Source organism: Anser cygnoides, chromosome 3 (genome assembly GCF_040182565.1).
Source record: "Anser cygnoides isolate HZ-2024a breed goose chromosome 3, Taihu_goose_T2T_genome, whole genome shotgun sequence".
Classification (NCBI taxonomy): Eukaryota; Metazoa; Chordata; class Aves; order Anseriformes; family Anatidae; genus Anser; species Anser cygnoides.
In genome coordinates, this window is record NC_089875.1 from 90,551,821 (window position 1) to 90,574,977 (window position 23,157).

The 23,157-nt window shown below is 38.6% G+C and overlaps 1 protein-coding gene and 1 long non-coding RNA gene across 3 annotated transcripts in view; one reads left to right on the plus strand and one right to left on the minus strand.

The window, feature by feature from the left end:
* The window catches only part of KCNQ5 (potassium voltage-gated channel subfamily Q member 5), a 291,754-nt gene that overhangs the window by 264,541 nt on the left and 4,056 nt on the right, over positions 1–23,157 (minus strand). The window lies entirely within an intron of this gene.
* Positions 9,896–22,338, plus strand: LOC136790496 (uncharacterized). The gene is made up of 3 exons (XR_010830506.1): positions 9,896–10,039; positions 15,280–15,746; positions 20,864–22,338. It is a non-coding gene; the product is annotated as an uncharacterized lncRNA (long non-coding RNA).

Here is a 23,157-nt window from a genome sequence, read left to right on the forward strand (position 1 = left end):
CATTCAAATAGGAACTCAGAAGAGGAACATTATCTTACATGCCTTATCATATTGCTTGTCTCCACAACATTCAGCACATGGAGATGCGATTGTATTCAAACGTACAGGGAACAGGGTGGGATGCAGCAAAATATTGCAGCCTTTTAACTTCAGGTATCTATATTATCCCAGCCAAGTCTTATGTTTAAGTTACCTGCCAAGTTTAGAATTGAATCTTTTCATACAAATATCCTCTGAATGCTCACATACACCCAATCTCTCCATTTCTCCTAATCAGCTAGATTGTATACCTAACATTAAGTATGTTGTTTCTAAGGCATTTGGTCCATCAGGATTACTGATGTGTGCCTTTTATTTGAGACCAGAAGTTTTAATCCCATCCACTGTTTTTGTATGTATCTTTGTAATGCTGTCACTAGTTTTGTACAGACAAACTGAGAGTTTAGTTTTGAACCTGCTGGAGCTAAAGCTGAGGAAAAATAATTAAAAAAAGTAATAATTAAAAAAAATACTCTAGAAAAAGTGCATTTCTCAGATTTACAAATCAGCAGTAGGAAACGAGAATTTAAAAACCATCATTTTCCTGAAAGCCATGAAATAAAAAATAAACCTGCTTTGGTTGGAATCTTCTTTGCCACCAATATCTAACTGTGAATGATCAGCACTGATTAACAACAATGTGCATAGCCTGGCTGAAAATTTAATTGACAGATACTATTACCTGTTATTCTGCTGAAGTAGACTATTGCATTTTCTGTATGTAGTGAAGACCAGCAGTCACTCTAAACGCTCCATACTGAAATATGCTGATTTAAAAATAAAATCATTTACTAGAAAACCAGATTATTCAGCAGAGTTCAAACTGATAACTAAACTGGTACTCTACAGAATGGCTACCCTAGTGAAAGTCTCCATTCAAGACTAATAAAGCCTCATTTTCAAAATCAATACAAAGAAGACGCTATTCAGTAACGAAAATGTAGGATGTTAATGTTTTTGCTGTGAAAGACTAAGGGGCAGAAGAGAAAAACTTTCAAATATTCTTTTGCTTTTACTGTACAAAATACAAGCTGAGTTCAGTTATTGCTTTTTAGTGTTTTGTTGTTTTTATTTTTTCTCCCTACAGTCTCAAGTATTTTTCCAATCTAATTTAATGTACTTCCCACAGTAGGGCTGTATCAGCTCCCTGAGGAGAAAGAACATTTCTGGAAGCTTTTGAAGGTGCAAAGCCCCTTCCCCAATGGCTCCTTCATCCACCCCATAAATCTGGCCATGTCCAAGCTGTGCCCTGTACTCCACTTTCTTGGCAACCTCCCTCTGTTTATTCACTCCTTGCAGCCCAGCGGGCACCCAGTTTATTTAGAGAGTTTTCTTTGGATAACACTTCTAAATGTTGGCAACTCCGCACAAAGCACTATCATTGCTTAACATCAACACCTCTCCGGGCTGGTAAAGGGAAAAGGGTGTGATTTCTCATCTTCATATTCATCACCCTTTTATGTCCACAGGGATTAAGCAGCAGGAAGATGGGTGGGGGTACCTAACATTTATCTTTCCAGGAAAACTCTCATTCAACAGGAATGTTGTTCTCATTCACAGTGGAAAGTGAATGAGAACCTGAAGTGAAACCTAAGTGACAAGCCAATATGAATATGTTGTGATTTGCATGTCATTTAGGTTAACCTTTGAGACTCATCTTTTCCTTGCAAAGCACAATGCATATTTGTGGCACAAGAAAACTAGTACTGCCATCACCACTCCTTTGAGTCAGCTGTCCTTACTTGGACAAACCAAGCATGTTCTCAAAAAATGCCATGTAAACTTGAACTGTTACTGTATGCCTCTGGGAATGCAGTCGGTTTAGTCCTCTTGAGTAACGGACTGAGCTAGCAATGGGATTGCAGCTGGATTCTTGTGGAAACAAGACTTATGCAATCAGGCTGCTTGTGTGCATGCTTGCCTGCTCCAGCCTCCCTCAACACAAGTCAGATTTCAACATGGTAGCGGATTTTGATCAGACCTGACAGAGGGGGGAATTCACAAAAATGTCACCTTCTTACATATTTAATGAAAATAAGCGTGCCGGCAGATGAAATAAACTATGTGCCACAGAAAAAACACAGCACATTACACAGCTCTCACTACACAAGAAATGCACAGGAGATAAACCTTCTGAATGCCAACACTGAAGAAAATGCCTGAGACTGATCTCTGATCATATTAAGGCACCAAAACAGGAAATTAATCCAGAAATGCAATTCCAAGTTTTATTAATTCTGTTACTCATGGAGCTACCTGTTAATTAAAATCACACCAATTCTCCAATCACCCAGCATGTCTTGCTTTTTATTAATTGCTAACTTTACAACCAAGGAACAGGGCCTGGAGAACAGGGTAACCAGTATTGCCTTGGAATTGGTCAATAAACATGAAGCTGTTTGGCTGCCAAATACCTTTGCAAAATGTGAGGCAACAACTGCGTTAAAATTGCAACAAACACTACAACAGAAATATAGGTCTGCTGATAAGCGGGCTCACCGCAATCCCACTTCCTGCCAAGCCCAGCAAGGTTTTGCTTTGCATTTGTCTGGCACTTCCAGGAACTTCAGGGGCCTCAGCAACTAACTCCCACTGCATTTCAATATGTTGTGCACGCCTAGCATGTTATAAAAATTAACCTGTGCAGTCCATGTGACAAAACTCGGTATCATCGGTGATATTTAGCACTAGCTGATATGCTTATCTTTAAAAAATATGCAAATTAGGGTTGTCAGCCATGCCCATTGCCCCTACCCATGCAGAGACTGAGGACCATCAGAAGGAGCATGAGAAGAATTATGTCACAGGGTATCAGCAAATATTTTTTCACGGTGAAACTTTGGGTAGCAGGTGTCAAGGAGCAGCAAGAAACTCCATGGGGAACTTTCCCCAGATACCAAACATAGAAACTATGAAAATGGTCTGGCTCAGTCTTTTTCCAGTATGTTACATATTTTCATGTCAATCAAAACATGTTTATTTAAAGTACAAAATATTCAAGATCTGAATTGGGCAAAATAATTCCCACACAATTTAAAAAAAATAAGAAGGTAAAAATTCCAAATATTTTCCAATTATGAATTTAATTAGAGGAAATATTGGGTGCAGAATCTTTCCTAAATTATTTAATTTCAAAGACGTCTGTGGAAGCATGGTAAGATCTCCTAACTCCCAGCTACCAAACTTGTGGATATCTCTGCTCAGTGGGCTTCACTTCAGCCTGCCTGCTGCTTAGCAAGCAGCAGAGAGGTCCACTAAGGAAATACAGACGGAAAATGGCAAACCAGAAGCAAAGCAGCCTGAGCAAGCAGGCAGACAACAGGACAGGTAGGTGGGCAGAAACACGAAGTAAAGCAGCTCAAGAGCTGACAGCCATCTGCTTCCCTTGCACTTGCAACCACAACATGACCAACAGGTTGCTGTGGCATTTCCTCATGGTTCTCCTATAGAAACAACTCTTAACTGAGATTAGAAAGGTTTGCGATAACAAAAGTTGCCAAAAAACATGTTATTTTCCCAGATCTCAATTCTGAATGATGCTTGATTGCTATTTCATAACATAATGTAAAAAAACAAACAAACAAAACAACAAACAAACAAACGAAAAACCTACAGCTTTTAGGTTATTTTCCTTATCCAAGAAACACATACTACTGCTACAGCAGCACCTGGCAGTAAAAACATATGCGCATTTAGGGGCACATTTTTGTATGAATATTTTTTTATGTCAAGAGCATAGCCTCAAAAAGCTCCTTCATGTTTAAAAATGTGACTACTTTAAATGAATCACAAAAGTTAGTGCTTGCTGCACTGGCTTCTCAAGCTGTTATTTTATGCCTTAAGCCAAATTTAAAAGAAGCAACACCAGAGTGTAACATCAGCTTGTCTTCACTTACTGCCTTGCTTCATTTGCATTCTTTCAACAAGGAGTTGAGAAATGTTAAACAACCTGAAGAATATTTCTAACTTGTAACAGCAACTTTGCTATGAATTATCCTCTGATTAGTTGCATAACAAAAAGGTTTCTTTATCTTAAAAGTATTTTAGGCACAGATAAATGTAAACATGTTAAAAATACTACATCATACTATGAAACATAAAAATACTACTACATTCATTGTTTTTCAGTCCAAATGTATATTTCTATAAAGTCCAGAAATGCTGCACTTGGTAACTGGACCACTTGTTTTTCATTAAAGATCTTTGAGATAAAACATCAAAGTAGAAAAATTATAATTAAATATATACAAAGAAATACATATGAAATTAATCATTCACCTTTTTTGTGTGTGTGTGTGTGTGTGTCCGAGAGAATACAATACTCTTCTAAAACATTATTTAGACATATCACGCTTCAGGAAAAGGTAAGCAAATAATATACAGAGGACTAACATCTCATTGTAGTCAGACCCTCCCAGGATGTCTGCATCACTAGTGGGACAGAAGAGGGAGCCTGAAAGAACTAACACACTGGTATTGCAGCTGGCTTGTTAAAAGTTTGCAAATATTGATCGTTCCACAGTATAGAGCTATGTTTGCAGTAACAGGGGATAAGACCTGGGCCCTTGATAACAGCAAAAGCAAAACCCAGTCTCTTTGGTGCGGGTACAGTGCAAGCCTGGCTACACGCTGCAGCCAACTGGGTTGCCAGTTATTAAGCTCTGCCGTAGGGCACTGTAGCAAAGTCCTTGGCTCCCTTACAGCAAAAGCATTGGAAAACACTAGGATACAAACTGAAAGTGTCACCGGGAACACAGAAGACTGAGTCTTAAAAGAGGATGAAATGCATGCTTACACATACAGTTCCTGTGGTTTTAAAGCATGGTGCCCTCAGTCACCAAGTTTCAAAAACCACTCAGGTTCACCAAACTTTTCATGTAATTTTGCATTTCTGGAGGGGTAGAGGTGATGAAAGGTTAAAGCTGGGTTCTTCCTACCAAATTCTTTAGCAGCTTCTAATGCTTTTAACCAGTGTTTATCACTATTTCCACTCTCTCTTTCAGCTTCCCAGCTTTACTTTGTACTTTTAATACTGAACTGTGCTCCCTAGAGAACCACCCAGAGTGAAGAAGCTCTTCTTTTAGAGTATCAGCTTTCCCATGTGAATTCCTCATGAAAAATGCAGTAAGAAATCTCTAGTAGGACTCCCACTGCATTTCTACATGTTGGTCATCGGCAAAGAAAAGAGGGGAAGTGAAAAAGAGAGGATAGATGGAGAATAAAGCTGACTGGGAAATTTCAGCAAAATGTTCTTCTGAAGGAAAATACTGGTTCACAAGCATCAAAAACTTTCATCAAATGGAAATGATTTATGTTTGTCTTCCTTCACAGGAATGTCGAGGAGTCTCTGAAGCATTTTAATCATTTCAGGTAAAAAAGCCTTCTTAATTGAGTCTCAATACATTTTCAAAAAAGTATGAAATAGCTAATACTAAAGCACAACATTTGTCTAAGTCACATTTTTACATTTGATTTGGGAAACAGTGAAAGCCACCTCCTCATTGCAATTTGGGATGGAATTTTTTAAATCCCACATTTTCACAATGCAAAACCTGTTCTCTATCAGCTCTGGCTGGCAATCCCCACTTCTACACTATGTCCCAAGAAGGCACCACAAAGGAGCTGCAGGCATTTTTGGGTGTGTCTACACTGCTAAAGAGAAGAAGGGCAGGAAGAGGTCTTGTGCACTGTACCCCTGAACACCAGGACTAAGCTTGGTTACAGTTCAGGGAACAGTTTGCTCCTGACCACCCTTCTCTTTGGAAAAAAGATCATAAGATGAATGAAGCTGCCAGAGATCTGTCTCTCTTCATCCTATATCATACGCTACAGACACACAACTTTCAAACACCATCATACACTACTCAGTAGGTCATAAAACACCTAAGTTGTATATATATATATATATATATATAAACAACACAACAACTACAACAACAACAACAACAAACAATTAATATTCTGGTGATCGGCAACAGTTCTCCCTTTTTTTTGGATACCTGGGACCAAAAATTCCCCACAGACTATGTCAAAGGGCTAGACGATTATCATGTTATGCCCAGAAGAGGCCCACGGCCTGCCAGAAGGCAGAAAAGATGCAGTCAGTCAACTGTGGTGCAAGTTAGCCATCAGTGGTGTGGAAAGGGGAAAGCATTATTTCACCTTGAAATCAGGAGCTACTATATTCAACAGCATGTTTGTACTCACATACTTATGTATGTATGTGTGTATAAAAACTCTAGTTTCATTGTATGGACGTATCTTAAGGTGGGTCTGGAATTTGTTGTAATTGATTTACTTGGTGTCTCCGTTACTGGAAGGAGTTAATTCTGCTACATGTTCATCATGAAGCATAAACTAGCATATGCATTAAGCAACGGTTGAAGATGCTCATACAGCACACGCACACCTAGCCAGGGTATGCCTGCTGGGTCAAAAGAGAAACAAACAAACAAACAAAAAATACATTAGAGAAAGGAAGGTTAAAGCCCAGAAGAAATGCCAAAGTTTCAAAAGCTACACAGCAAGGGATAAATATTCATTCACATCAATATTATTTTAAGAAACTTACTGTGTGCGTGGTTTCTAGAATGGTATCTTTATAAAAAGTAATGGAAATATTTCTTCCATTTTAAAAATAAGCCAAAAAACCAAACCAAAACAAAAAACCAGCAATTTCCTGGAATTTCAGCTTCAGCTTTACACTTCTACTCTTTGCAACTCCAGTGTTAATTCATTTTTCCTTTCTTGGTAATTAAACATGTTGTCCATGCTATTTAATGGAATTTTAGGGAATGCATTTACCTCTATTATCTACTTAACTGGATTATAAAATGCATCATAAACAAATGAAACTGAACAATCTAGTCTTAATTATTTAATACAGTTCTGCATTATATAAATATTAGGTAGTGTATTTTTAATTTTAATTATATGTGAGATTTCACAGAAAAAAAAATCACATGCCAAGGACTTTTAATATGGCAAATAAACAAGACTCAAAAGACAACATATTTTTTTAAAAATATACTTAGTATTGAAAAACATTAATGTAAATATAAAAATATAGTAATCTGACTGTAGTATTCACAACACTACAAGAATTCAGGACCAACTACTCAGGTTTGGAGTAACTACAGCAACAAGAGCAGACCACCCGTTTGACAGCACCAAAAAGGATGCCAGGACAGCCAGGCCTCCCCGCCCCACACACCTTCACAGCATCAAAAAATGGCCGAGGTTGGAAGGGACCTCTGGAGATCATCTGGTCCAACCCCCCTGCTAAAGCAGGGTCCCCTAGAACACATTACTCACGACTGTGTCCAGATGGCTTTTGAATATCTCCAGTGAAGACTACAAATTCTCTCAGCAACTTGTGCCAGTGCTGGGTCACCCTCACAGTAACAAAGTTTATCTCATGTTCAGCTGGAACCTCCTGTGTTCCAGTTCGTGTCCATTGCCCCTTGTCCTATTGCTGGGCACCACTGAGAAGAGTCTGGCTCCATCCTCTTGACACCTTCCCTTCAGATACTTATACACATTGATGAGATTCACTCTGAGTCTTTTCTTCTCCCAGGCTGAACAAGCCCAGCTCCCTCATGTGAGAGATGCTCCACTCCCTTACTAATTTTAGTAGCCCTTTGCTGGACTCTCTCCAGAAGCTCCATGTCCCTCTTGTACTGGGGAGCCCAGAACTGGGCACAGGACTCCAGATGTGGCCCCACCAGGGCTGAGTAGAGGGGGAGGATAACCTCCCTTGACCTGCTGGCAATGCTCTTCCAAATGCAGCCCAAGATACCACAAGGGCACATTGCTGGCTCATGGTTAACTTGTCCACCAGGACTCCTTGGTCCTTCTCTGCAGAGTAACTTTCCAGCAGGTCAGCCCTCAGTCTGTACTGGTGCATGGGGTTATTCCTCCTCCTGTGCAGGACCCTGCACTTGAATTTCAAGAGGTTCCTTTCTGCCCATCTCTCCAGCCTGTGGAGATCCTTCTGAATGGCGCCACAGCACTCTGGGGTATCAGCCACTCCTCCCAGTTTTGTATCACCAGCAAACTTCCCGAGGAGGCACTCTATCCCTTCATTCAAGTAACCGATGAGTAGGTTAACAATATGGTACCTGGTTTTGAGCCCTAGGGAACACCACTAGCTACAGGTCTCCAACTAGACTTTGTGCCACTGATCACAGCCCTCTGAGACCTGCCATCCAGTCAGTTCTCAATCCACTTCACCATCCACTCATCCAGCCCACACTTTCTGAGCTTGACTATGACAGTATCATGGGAGACAGTGCCAAAAGCCTTGCTGAAGTCACAGTAGACAACATCCACTGATCTCCCCTCATCTATCCAGCCAGCTGTCCCATCACAGAAGGCAATCGGGTTGGTTAAGCATGATTTCCCTTTGGTGTATCCATGCTGACTACTTGATCACTTTCTTATCTACCATATGCTTAGAGATGGCCTCCAGGATGAGCTGTTCCATCACCTCTCTAGGGACCGAGGTGAGACTGACTGGCCTGTACTTCCCTGGATCCTCCTTCTCATCCTTTTTGAAGATTGGAGTGACATTGGCTTTCTTCCAGTCCTCAGGCATCTCTTCTGATTGCCACAACAAAGATGATCGAGAGTGGCCTAACAATGATGTCCACCAGCTCCTTCAGCACTCGTGAGTTCTAATTCTAATTCTAATTCTAATTCTAATTCTAATTCTAATTCTAATTCTAATTCTAATTCTAATTCTAATTCTAATTCTAATTCTAATTCTAATTCTAATTCTAAAAATGAATCAGATAGAACAAGGGCAGACCTCAAAAGACAAATGTAAGAGTATATTCTGGTTTCTGCCTGGTTCTCTTAGGAAGCAACATTTGCAGTACATGGAGATGTGTGACTTTGTGCCATGAGAATTGATATATTTCTTGTATTTCAGGGAAACCAATATTATAAACTGCTCTACTTAATTGTTTCCAGGTGTATCTCAATTACTACCCAAAAGGATTTTATTCCATTATTTACACACAAGCAATTAAGCATGTAATCACGTTTCATGCAGTTAACATTCAAACTGTTCAATAGAGCCTTACTCTCCAAATATAAGGAAACATTTTCCAGATAAATTTCCTTTTCAGTGGGACAATTCTAGTCAAACCACTTCCTTCTGCTACTGACAGACTCAAATCCAAATGTTAGGAGACAAAAATCAGCAGCAAATTATAACAGTGATCCCTGGAATACAAGCTGCTGTTTTCAGACCTTTTTTTTCAGTTGAAGTCGTGCACCTAATGACAGTATTTAGTGTACTTTTTTAGCAGGCTGGTCATGCAAACCAGGCTACAGAGGCTACAAAAACAAAACTCACTTTCAAAAGCAATAGCCCAGGACTAAAGAAAACTAGCACAGAAATTTGTGGAATTTAATAACAATGCTGGTTCTAGATAGCCATTGTGAGGTTATATAGGACACCAGAATTTCCAGAAATGTCCATCTGGCACATTTCATATGTTTTAAAGTTAAAATAGTAATTTTATAAAGGCTGCAGAGTCTCTTTATTACCACGAGACTCATCAGAACAAGTATAATCATAATTCAAAGTTAAATGGTATTAATTTTTTCAAAGAATTTTTAAACCATCACTTGCATTTTTGCATTTTGTGTGCATGAAAAGTTGCACAAAATATGTTGCTGCAGGGCTGCACCTAATTATATTGGGCATCCAGAAATAGGTGTATCTGACTCAGAATTTCTGCATGCTTTGCCAACCAATCAAACTATAAGAGATGCAAGCTATGGTTAAATTAAGCAATAAGCTGCAAGTTGTGACTTATCAGTATACAACACATTGCAAGGAAGAAGATCACAACAGGAAACTGTTTTAAAGTAGTAGTTGTCCGCAGCACAGCTAAGAATATCATCACCACCATGGCTTTGCGCAGTTTGAGTCAGAGGACCAAGTATTCTAAACTGAATGTTACAGAGCAGGATTATACATAAAATTAGGGTAAGTGCACTAAAGCAGTGATACTTCTGATTGTCGATTGTTGTCTATCATCTTTTTAAACCTTTATAAATGCAAGTATTTTTGCTTGATAATAATTATTCTCCGTAGACTGAATCTTCAAGCCAGGTTTAGTTGCTTTTCAATTCTGACAAACACAGAACTGGTATAAAAACAGACTTAGCTAGCAGGCAATTCATGCTGAGGCTTTGTCATTAACCTTAAACCAAAAAGGTAACTTACGATGCAGTACTCTGCAATCGGCCCAGGACACGTGGACAACAGACCTGGTCACCCAAACAAATCCCACTCTCATCCAGGTCTCCTCACCTACCCAACATCTCCACAACGGTGGGATTTTACTTTACTTTTTTTTTTCATTTTTTCCTTTTTTTTTTCTTTTCACAGTACTATGAAGGAATATTATGCAAATCAATTGGACCAAAACTGGTACCAGAGATTTAAAAGGAAAATGTTATTTCATCATGAGAATGTGGGGATATTTGTTTTCATGCCGCAAGGGAATTCTTTGATAATTAGCAACTTGCACAAATTTGCTAGACAAAACACAAAACAAAATAGTAGATTAGTCCCCAGATACTTTCTGTCTGAATTTTAGGAAAGCTAAAAATGAATAATGATACTAAAAGAGTGGGGCAGGGGAACTAAAGAGCAATTAAGTCATTGATAACCATCTCATACATAGGCAAAAATGACAATAATTAAAAGACAATTCAGTAAGTGATCCATACTGAGAACTTTCCATTAGTAGCTCCTTTTCCACAGAACCATTATCTACTTGCTAATTCAGTCATCAGACTAACTTGCAAGGTCATTTTCTAATTGGGAAGTGGTAAGTCTTGAGTTTGAGTTGCAATTTTTAAGGAGTTCTTTTAGTTGATAGCTATGTGTCAAGTAACGTGGCAATAAATTCCAAGCAGTGTGGCAACTTGACATCAGCCATGTTATATGAATAAATACATGGTGTTTTTTTTAGACTGATATTATAAAGAACAGTCTTCATCTATATTCATTATACAGCAAGCTGCGCTATTAAACACTGCTTTGCACAAAGGCTGCAAACATAACATACAATCAGCTATCAAACTAAAATATGTTTAAGAGCTATTTAAACAACTGAAGTATTTCCTATTGATTTTAGATTAGGAACATATCCAGATTCCCATGCCTGCAAAAGAACAATCATTTTCAGAAATGAATAAAAGTGTATGTAGCAAAATATGTTATTTTGTACCACATCATTTTCCAAACTCTATGGTTACTTTTGTAGCAGTATTTTAATGACTACTTTTAAAGGAAAAGCATGTTGCCACTTACACACTCTGTTATTCATTGCAGTGGTTAAAGCAAAGATCTAAAAACATTGCCGAGAGCATATTGTGATCCATTGCAGCTGCAGGTGAGTTAGCATGTAATACGCTGAAGCTGATGCAGCACAAGCAATCACATCGTGAGCACTGCACAAGAGAGTGACAAAGCAGTGCTGATAAAACAAATTCTCCTTCGGGTTTCTAAGTTATACAGCACTCTTGGAAAATTCAAGAATACTAAGATAGAGGATCCTACTACTTCACTAGTATTTTGTTCGAGCAAGAACTGCTGGATTCAGACTGGAAATAATGGCTAGTAAAAAGCTTTAGGATTTGGCTTACCATTTGTACCTCTTAAAGACTTCTCTATCCAAAAGTGCTAATGTTTGACTCAACAAACTGTAAGTCATGTTCTCTACTTATTATTTAATGGGGACAGAGATGTATGCCAGCACTTTTATATATTTTTTTAAATATATTTATATGCTTGAATGCATCAGAGAGTTTCCTGACAGCCCAAAACAGTGTGCTGAAATTTTAAAGGAAATAAATCACTGTGGTAAAAGCTGCACTCTCTTCACCTCTGAACAATGTCCATGGGGTCCTCTCACATGGATGGCTATTAGCAAGCCCTTAGGTTCCAGTCCCATGGTCCTCTGAGGGAGACTTGAGTTAATCAGAGAGCACAGAGGCAGTAAAAGATCATTAGTGCCTTAGGAAAGCAACCATGCACAAGCAAAAAAGAACAAGTTGACTGGCAGAGAAGCTAAAAAGCCACTCAAAGGGAAGTCAGATGTCTTCACTTTCAATGGCTTTTTGGAAAAAAAAACTGAGATCGGCTACGAAGAATCAGAAGCTTTTCTTCATCTTTCCATTGGTGTAAGAAGCTAGAAACACTTGTTCACCTCAGATGCAAAAGACTTCACATACACGAAAAGGAATAGCCAGGTCTTGCCAGTGTTGGTTTTTCCCAGGATAAAAGAGCTGACACTCTTCTTTGCTTTGTCTTTGGGGAAGATGAGGGTGCCTAAACTAAAAAGTGAGAGGATTCAAGAAAGTTTGGGTTGTCTTTTGATTTGCTACAGTTATGTGTCCTCTGATGCACTAAGAGAGCAAACATAAAAGACAACCAGAAGACACGGTGTGTGTGTGCTATTTTAATGAGCTCAGTGTATTCAATGATCTAAAGCAGAACTGCAGCTGCAGACACAGTGGACTCAGCCTACCTGGGCACAGTATATATCAATTTTAAATGTCTGTTATCTAGTAGCTAGTTGGTAAAATATTATTTTTTTACCTCCATTTTTCAGTAATTTGCTTTAAATTTATACATGTCTTTGAAAGTTTGGTAGACTGCCCCAAAAGACATAGTGATTATCTCATAGCAATATGATCAGTCGAAATCAACTAAAGTATCTCAAGAGCATTAAGTTCATCCTCATTCCATACTACAGACTGCAAAACAGAAGTAGGCAGATGCAGAAGCTTGTTTTGAGAAAAACAGCCTCATAGAAAACATATCTCAAAACAAGCATACTACACGAACTAATGTCTATCTTCTCAAAGCTTAAGTCATAGGGTTTTGACATTGTTTCAAATAAACAATGAGATTGATATTGATCACTTCTCCCTGGGTATCTCGCTAGCCTTTACTAGCTACCTAACTTCTTTAATTTCATTAGCATCCTCAGAAAAAGTGAAAAGATGGTTGGTCTTTACTGCCATTAGTTCATCTGCAACCTGTTATCCCTGCCATGTGCTGGGAAGCTGTGCTGCCATTTTGCTTGTCCGTCCACCAGTCATCCTTTTCTCTAATTCAGTATCTTCAGACAATAATGCAGGAAGAACTCTCTCATTAACCACATGACATATAACATTCATAAAACTGTTACACAGTGAAATTCCCAGGTTATGTAACAACTCAGTATCTGCCTAAAAAAGTGTCATTTTCAAAAAGTGATTGAAAAAAATTTAACAGTTTTTGTTACAGGTTTACTGAAGTTAGGTAAGTTAGGAATGCATTCATGTTAACCCTCTGCTGTTGAATGAACAGCATTTCTAACACATGCTCATGAGGTTGCCAGACAGAGTAAAAAGGAGCTGTTTCATTTGTTCTTATTTTTTCCCCTTAATGAATCATGCAAAGTGTGCTTTCTGGTTTTGTAACTCATGCAATTTTAACAACTGACTAGCCAGATGCTTTGTACGGCTATTGAAAGTCAAGACAAGTAACTTTCTCCCTAGACAGTAAAAGGAGCGAAATCTAGGCTCAAAGGCAGAGGTTACAGAGTTCCAGTGACGAGCATTCAGAGCTGAGCCTGACGAGAAGATGGTGCAAGAATACTGAGAGTCTGAGTGGTAGCTTTAGCTATGGTGTCAGACAGGTCAGACCTTTAAGGTATTAGGTAGCCAGATCTCATATTAGGAATGATAAAGGTGCATCTCAAAAGTGATGTCTGGGCTACCAATCTGAATAAAGGACAGTGACACTATTGTCTGCAGTAATTAAAAAGAAAAGCAGGGGGAGAATTAAAATTCATGCCTATTATGCTGACCAGTGACACTGTATTGCCTTTCCACATTATTCCAAGAGAACAGATGGATTTCCTCTCTAAAGGCTTGTTACTGTTTGCAGAGCATCTAAGACAGTGATTGCTAGCTAGCTGGGTAACTAGAACAACTAAGCACAAAAGTGATATAAATACTTGGTATTATTTAATCAAGAACTTGCATCTCCCACATTCATTATATAAAGAAGTTTATGGATTAGTAAATTACATCCTGCAGAGCTGTGTCTGGGTGTGCAATCACTTTCACAAGGTACTGTAATAATTTTTCAGTCTTTTGCATTAATTATTGTTTTTAATCCAACTAAAAATGTTAGCGATATTTTACAACACATAACCAGTAATTCATAGGGTTAGACTGCAAGACAGTAGCTTTATCCTCCTGCCAGAAAACAGTATGAAATATATCCGCAGTGATTTGTTGCTGTCACCTGAACACCCTCTAGAGGTAGGCAAGGAAGCCCTCAGTTTGAAATTAAAACAGATCCGTTCCAGTAACAGCATAACCTGCCAACACCGTCTGTCCATCACAGAACTCTTCTGATTTAAAGACAGAAGTTTTATTACTGAGCCATCACAACAGATCAAATGCAGCAAATACCGCGTGTGTGCACAAAATACTGCTCCACAGTACGCACTGGACTGGGATGGATGCAAACACTCCAGTTCATTGCCAGAGGCAATGTAGGTATGCAGAGCTAAGTGGACTCATTAATAAACTTAACCCATTCCCAAAATCAAAGTACACTTCATTTGTCTTGCCTGAGTCTTTTGTAACTTACTTCAAGATCTTTTCAACTGTTCGTGTTCTCATTCAGGCTCATTTTCATATCAGTCTTATAGAGATTTGCCACTTTTATAATCAAGACAGAACAATAAAATTTTGCCATGGATTACTAATCAGGAAAAACACAATCTAAATTTTATAAAATCATATTCCTTAAATTCTGACTGATAGTCAATTATATCTTCCAGCTACAGATCGTATCTGAAATGTCACTATCTGCACTGGCTTAATAAATCTGAGTTTTCAGTCATTATCTATTACACTATTTATGATTAACTCCTAAAGCTGATGATAAAAGCAAGTCAAAAAGAATACCATGACCTTTCCTTGCAGGGAAGTAATTTAAACATATGGGCAGGCAAAAAAAAAATACTGGAGAGCAAAATCACACAAAGGATTTTCCAAAGAAAATCCTTCTTTTCTGACACTTACTGGTGTGATAACACATTTCAGTTTGATATAGATATTTCAGCTCCTTCTTTCCCATTAATGAACAGCAACAATAACAACATTTAATCTAATTTTATTGTATTTTTAGATGTCTTTGATATTTTATAGGTGTCATTAACTCAGCTATAGTTTCAAGGAGAAATTCCCTGGACAAGGATAAGACTGCTCTGGAGCGACTGAATTCCTTCCTGCAGAAAAAGTCTCTGAGGATTATATTTCTCAGCAAGCCAAAGGGTATTCAGAGGGATGGAAATTTCAGATGTCACTCCTCAGGTCTTCCTCCAAGTGTGCCTGTACTGATGACAGAGGGCAGAGATTGGGCTGCACTCCTGATTCGTCCCTTCCTGTCAAACTATCCACAGGAGCAGCCAAAATGTGACCTAAGCTCCAGCCAAGCGTGGACCCAGGTGGGAATAAAGCAGCTGAGGCTCATTCTCAGCAAAGAGGAGGGTGCTGATGTCATGAGGATTGCTGTCCCCAATATATGTTAAGCCTACAAGAGCCATCAACAAGATCAGAAGCAGTCCAGAGGAGATGCTACCTTCTATGACCTCCTGGGCAAATTCGTCTTGCAGGTACAGATCGTGCTGGAAGTGCCAGAGGATGTGGACACCTGCTTGGTGAGGGGGGCAGGCTGCATGCAAGTGCTCCCCAGCCAGGCACGTGGCATGGCTCATGCGTGTCACCTGCCTTTCTGGAAATGCAAGAGACTAAGACATGCAGCAAGGCTACACGCTGCTGCTCTGAAGAAAGGGTCTGCCTCTTGCACAGTGTAATGTTTTGCTATAGCATTTTCAAGCAGTTTATATACAGTATTCAAATTGCACAGACTGGGGTTCATCCATTATTCTAACATGATATGAAATCAAATGAATGAATAAGCACATTATCATAAAGCAGAAAAATACTGAAAACTATTGTTTTAAGTCTAAAAAAAAACTTGGCCTCTGACTCTGATAATAAATCAGATACCTGTATTCGCTTTAGCTACCAGAACACGCATACACACACACACACACAAAATACACCAACATTTACCAAGGAAAAAACCACAATCAGGTGTTGAATAAAATTTTCATTATGTAGAAAAATATTACTGATTATTCCCTCAGGTCTGCACAAAGGGTCAAAACCTCAATGGACGAAAGATGTAAAGATCAATAGGATGCTTTATCTATATTTAAATCTGATAAATTGATTCACATTGGTACTTCAGCTTTCTCTCAAAAGGAAGCAAATAAGAAAAGGGAAAATGTCAATTAAAACATGTTAATAATGTAAGATAAGCCCACATTTCTAATTTAAATGTAATATTCAATGTCAGTCAAGTACTGTTACAGTCAAGTAGATATTCATAAATTCTCCCTCACTTTGAAGATTTTGTTCCCATCTAGGTAATGTCTTCTGCCTCTGTACACTTCCACAAGTGCTCTCAGCATAGCTCTCCCTACACAGTATCTCCAAACAGCAAATCTCATGTGGAGTGCCTGCATATACACAATATAATAGCTTTAACAACTTTGGAATAGGCCTTCATCCCTCCATACAAGAATTTCTCAAGTATATCTTCAGAAGATTTATAAACATATCTCTAATTCAGATGGTTTTCACGATCATCCCTGATTGAAAGACAGAGCTTTTATCAATGCTCAGTTGATGATTTTTACTAACTACTATGTAAGTGCTATTAACTACTAATAATGTCGCTAAAAATTACATCTAAAAGCATTTTCAGGATGAAAATCAAAATTCCTTCCAAAGTGCACTTATAATTCGCGATCACCACCTGCCTCATCACTGCCTACAAGAATCTGTCAATTCCAATGCCCTGGCATGCAGATTAGTGGAAGCCAAATCACAAGTTTAGTCAGCAGCCAGTGTGACCTTTGAAGAAGGCTAACTTTCCAGACAGTATCTCCAAGCACCAAATCAAATCTATTGCTTCCAAGCTTAAAGGGGGAGAGAAATATGTTTGTTTGAACAACTTTTTTTGTTATATAAAAATTTACAACAACATCTAAACAGCAAAGCTGTTCCTCTTTTTTTTTTTTTTTTTTTTTTTTGGAATTCTACTTCATCTTCTACTTCATCTTCAGTCTACGGATGCAGTTATTAATGGGTTGTTTTCTCAAGGAGAGAAACATCCACTGATTGAATGACTAGCAATTCAGTAAATCACTAAAGTGCACGTGTACCTAGTGTGACTAACTGCATACTGCACAGGAAGTGTCCTGAAACCTCCTCTGAGAAACTGACATTTAATTCACGTTGCTAGTAAAAGCAATTTAGGTGGGGCCAAAGGCATGAAAAGTTCCACCTCCCAGCTGCACTTCAGGAGAGTCTCAGGGACAGCTCTGAGAAACACCCTCCCTCTGCCAGCACAGGCTCCTTTTTCCTTCCCACTGCACAGATATCTGCAGGGAGCTCACTGCACCCGTACACAAGCTGCTTTACATTTCCTGCCACCAATAAGCATCCTTTTGCAGACAGCAGCAAACAAGAATGTGCTCTTCTATGGCGATGGCTCATACAAGGCACACAAAAAAAATTGACTCTGCAGAAACTATTGCACAGAGATGAGAGAAGATACAGAGATTTCTTTCCTCCAAATAATTTTACAGGCCACTTCTAACCTCAGTCAGCATGTAGCAGTGTATTTCAAGTTGATGAATCCACTGTGTGATGTCCTGGCAACACGGCGATGCATCTTCTCCAGCATGGGGCCACATGAAAAGACATCACCTGCTCTCCAACCCCAGTCCTGTGCAGACACCACGCAGGGCTCACACCAGCTTTCTCTGAGCATCACCTGTCACGCTCTGAAGACATGTCAGCGTCACCATCAAAAAGACGTGCTTGCTGATACAGACTCCTCTCCTGGGGAGACTAACCTGCATTTCCAAACTCCCTGCTGAACACCTCCATGACTTAGAGAAGCGCATCCAACACATTTCATCTTTTTCCCACAAAGGCCCTCTCAGGTCTGTCAGGATCCATACAAGTTATATATTTAGAAAAGGCCCCAGCAGTAACTTTTAAGTGCATCCCTGTTAACAGAGCACAGAAGAGGAAGATTTGTGCATTTGCGTCTAATGGGTAATTCTCAGATACCATGGTTATGGATGAGTTTAAGCCATACAAAGCAATTAAATTTAATGCACTAGAAGAAGACAGATGCTATTTCTGACTGAATGACCTCAAAAGAATGGACGTAGATGCTCTAATCTGAGACCCTAGCAAACCAGGGAGCATCTGAATACGTTTGGTAACATTGTTTTCCTCTCAAAGCAGAAAGATCTTACTCTCTTAGATTTGTCATATTTGACTCCTGGCACCAGTATGTTGATACCATATGATACCTGCTATGACTACAATAAAATAATTAAAACTCTACAAAAACTCTCAAAAGGTTTAATGTGTTCCCTTCTTTTAAGAAGGAAGCCTCAAAGCAAGAAGGTAGCCAAGACAAACAGGGATATATTGCTTAAATCAAGAAGTGGGCAGGTACAGAACTTCCTTTCTTCATTATTCCTAATCAGTTTAAGAGCATGATTCATGTGTTAAACTTCATTTGATACAAGTGTGGGGAAAAAAAAAAGTGAATTACCCATTGAACACACAATGGAATAATTAAAGGAAGCTGTAGGTACTCCATGCCTTTCAAAATCCATTGCTCTTCAAGAAAAAGCTTACATACATATTTATGTCCATCTTTGTTAAGGAAAACCTACACATTTATGCTTGAATATCTTCTTGGATGAAGGCCAAGTAGAGAAATTCAGATATGTGCAACTGGAGGACTGTGTCCACCTCTGAATCACTGGCCCAGACCATACATGCTCATGTATTCTTTCAAGTAGAATACAGTGCCTAAGATTACACTTCAGTGCCCAAAGTGATGAACGTTTTGTGAGCTTCCTGTAAAGCAATTACACTGCAACTCAGACAGCTATCACAAGATAAATCTACTGTTCAATAGAAAATTGAAAATACTCCTTGATCAAATGCAGCTGAACTGTAAGACAGTCTTTGAACTTTTAATTAATGTCTGTAAAGGAATTTTACTTTGACATGTGCATAGCAACTGCTTAAAATTATTTTGCAATTGATAAAACCATACAGCTGATGAATTTTCTACCTTAACTGAGCTACAGTGGCAATCCCTTGGGCAATCAAAGTCTGTTCTCTTACAGGAAACCTGCAAACCAAACTCTTAAAAAAATCTCTCACAGAAGACAAAAAGGGAAAAAAAATATACAAGTTTTCCCAAATTCAATATAGTTTATATAATACACACAGTCAAAAGCAAATTTTAGTCCACCAGCACTAAAAAGAAAAGAATGCGTGCTCTGTTGTGTGAATGGTTTGCAAAGGGAAAAAGCAAGATTTATTGTAAGAAAAAGTATCTGCCTCATTAGGAAGAAGGTATCAGATAATATCTATGATGTTTACATGTTAAAGTTTTTTCATTACATAGTATAATTTATTTGTCCTACTCCATCTTATTTTACCTATGTGAAGAAGATTCAGTTTTCCTTCGAATAAAATCTGTGGCAAATTTTCATCAGACATATAATTTATGGCAATGGAAATATGAAACATATAAAAATGTTAAACACTTGGCAATTAAGTTTTGTCTGTGAGCTACTAAGAACCAACTGCCCTACAGCACTGAGTTTTATTTGCAATACTAGGAGTTAACATTATCTAGGAATAAAAGCTTATATACATATATTTCCATTAAAAAAAAAAGATTAATAAAATTAAAACATGTGTTTTTCCATTCCACTAAAACTATAATGAAAATTTTTCCTGCATTTTCATGAATATTGGTAGATATATTAATGATGATTATTCTAATGAATATTGAATTCACTGTTAATGAAGGAATGATCACTGGTATTTCATTCAGTGGATGCTAGGCATTATTTGTAAGTATTTGAAAAATTTTAGCTCAATTCTACTTTCACCCAATTCAGGGAATTTAATTCATCACAAACAACAACAGTAAAACAAGGTGATTGGCTACTGACAATACAGTCAAATTTGGAGCACTGAAATTGCATCAGATCTAAGTATTGTGACATTTATTTTTGCTTTATACAGTCAAATACTACAGAAACTTAAAAATTATTAAAATAATAATAAAAAAGAAGTCTCCAGCTCATTAAGCTACTGTCTAGAACCTACTGTGCAAATCTGTCACGCAAATAGTGTCTCACAGGCAATTAAAATCTTCCTAAAATCTTCCCTGCATCCTCTAAAACAACTACCCCTTTGAGACAACACATATCTAATGTCACATTACATATTCATAGATTGCCCTACCCCTGGCCAAAATCTGTAATTCCAGGCAATATTTTTCACTGTATGAGGCCGCAAGAAGTTCATCCAGAGTACCCTCATCGCACAATCAGCAAGACAAGAAACATCACTCAAAGAAAAAACTCATCTAAGACAGAACTGTTACCCCCGAATATAATGCCAATTATAATAATGCCAACTATTACAAGGCCAAACCCAAACACTAACGTACTGTTCTATCGACCTCGCTAACCACATTCACAATTCATTATCTCATTTGAGAACTGAACATTAGGACAAATAGAAGAAAGCCAATATGCATGAACTCTCACCAGTCCTGGTCTTAGTGACTTTCTCAAAGAAAACCTTTTGTTCTCTTCTTTCTAAGATGCTGAGGAACAGTTTTGATTTTTATGGCAAAGCAGTGTTTCCCCTGGACCACTACTGTTGAATGAGAGAGCAAGGCCAGTACAAATGAGTGAACTGAGGAAACCAAGCCTGAAAAGAACAAAATGTGAAACAATATTTTGGTAAGTGAAAATCAGTTCTTATGCACATGACATGATAAATATTCCCAGCCCTGAAGATCCTCAGGCAGGCAATAGCTCTCCAACAAAAACTGAATGAAAAAGAGAAGCTACATGTTATTTGTTGCCCATGATAGGGCTCCAGAAGAGGTCTGCTGTCCGTGAACAACAGTAGGAAAGTGCAGGAATGTAGCGTTGTTGCCCATTTTATCTTCTCTTGTGATCACAGAGAACATGTAAGTGGTTTTGAAAATTGTTGTATCTTGCCTCTCTGGTTAGAGTCTCATGACTGAGATGAACAGTACAAGAACATACAGAAAGTGAACATAAAAAACAAGGAAACCCAATTAAAAGAACAGTAGAGCTCGGCATGTGGTGCAGAAAAACCCCATGCATCCATACGGTCTGGGAAACCACTGTTTGGGTAGCAGCCCCAGTGAAAAGGGCCTTGGGGTTACTGTGCACATGGCAGGTTGTGTAAAAGCCAATAGCATACACCCACCAGAGATAAGGGAAGCAACATATAGTTATTTTAGAAGAGCATGGCCAGAAAACTGAAGAAGGTTGTTATTCTCCCTAATTTAGCATGCCCTCACACCATGGGACTCAGTTGTGCCCTGCCACCAATTGATCAGGGATGTGCAGAAGCTGAGAGAGACCCTGTAGAGCCACTAAGAAGGTTTGGGGCCTCAAGTACAAGAGGCTCCCACAACACAGCTGAGGGAGCTGAGCTCCTTCAGTCTGGCAAGAGGGTGATCTACCAGTTGACCGGCAGCCTACAGCAAGTCAAGCAGCCTACAGCTACCTGAAGAGAAACTGTATGGTTAAAGAAGCCATATTCTTCTTGACAGTGCCAGATGACACAAAAAGGAGAAATGACCAGAAATTGCCAGTTGGGAGGTTCAGATTGACTCTCCCCCCACCCCAAACTTGCTACTTTCAACAGTGGTGTAGTACAGGCCTACAACAGGCTACCCAGTGAGGCTGTGGGACCTCCATACACCAAAGTTTAAGACCTGACCAGACAAATCCCAGTTGATATGAATGAGAAGAGTGTGGCACACACATAGAATCACAGACTGATTCAAATGCAACAAACTGCTGCAGATTTATACTGAACTGCGTCTAAGTATTCACCATCATTCATTGTCACTCTCCGAAAGAAAATGCTTACTAAACTTTAGGTGGCAGTTAAACAGCTTTACATTTTTACCTCTTCAGTACCTAATAAGATTGGCTTTGCCACAGCATTTATGTTGTCAGCTCTGCTATCATTTGTTATTTGTAATGCACATCATACTGTTATTTGTTTTTTAAAATAAATAAAAATACATTGTTATCCTAACAATACGAGGCCCTGACTCTGAAATGCTACTTGGAAAGATAAATGCCATAGATCTACCCTCAGAGCACCTGGAACGAGTTCATTAGATGCCCTAAAATGGGTAGAATAAAGTGATAAAATCATTTCTCCTGCTTTCTGATAGGCAAGTATTTAGGGTGTTTCACATTGTTGTGTTTTTAATCAGAATGTAGAATGTAGAACCTCCCTAATTATACCCATAGCGCAGTATGATGCAGCACTGTTAGCTCAGATGCAAAGAAACTGCTGTTCAATAGCCATCTGATCATTAGTAAAATATGTCTGGAAAGCAGATCTGGAAAACTAAAATAGCTAGTTACATGTTTGATGGCATCATTAGACTTTTTCAGAAATCATTTCTCAGCCCATTTCCATAAAGAATGCAAAGAACAAGAAGAAGAACATTGTAGTGGGTCACAAATTCATCTAGCACAGTATCTTATCTCCAGCAATGACCAGCAGAAGACGTCCACGGAAACATCAATACAGGTCACACAAAGTTATACTGGTGCATGCATCCAGCCCTGTGATTTGTGATTCAGAAGCTTCCAGAGCAAAAGGCGGTGGCTTTGAAAAGACAATGACATTACCATGACAAATATTAAGGACGTTTGCACAGAATTTATTAAAAAGTTAGCAAGAAACAGAAACTTTATTATTCCTGAACTAAATCCAACATGTTAAAGTAAGAAACTTATGCAACTAATTATATCCTACGAGTAAAAACAGTATCAGAGTAATATTTTTTTCTGAGCTTCTCATGCCATCTCTTTTTCAGAATGTCAGTTAAGA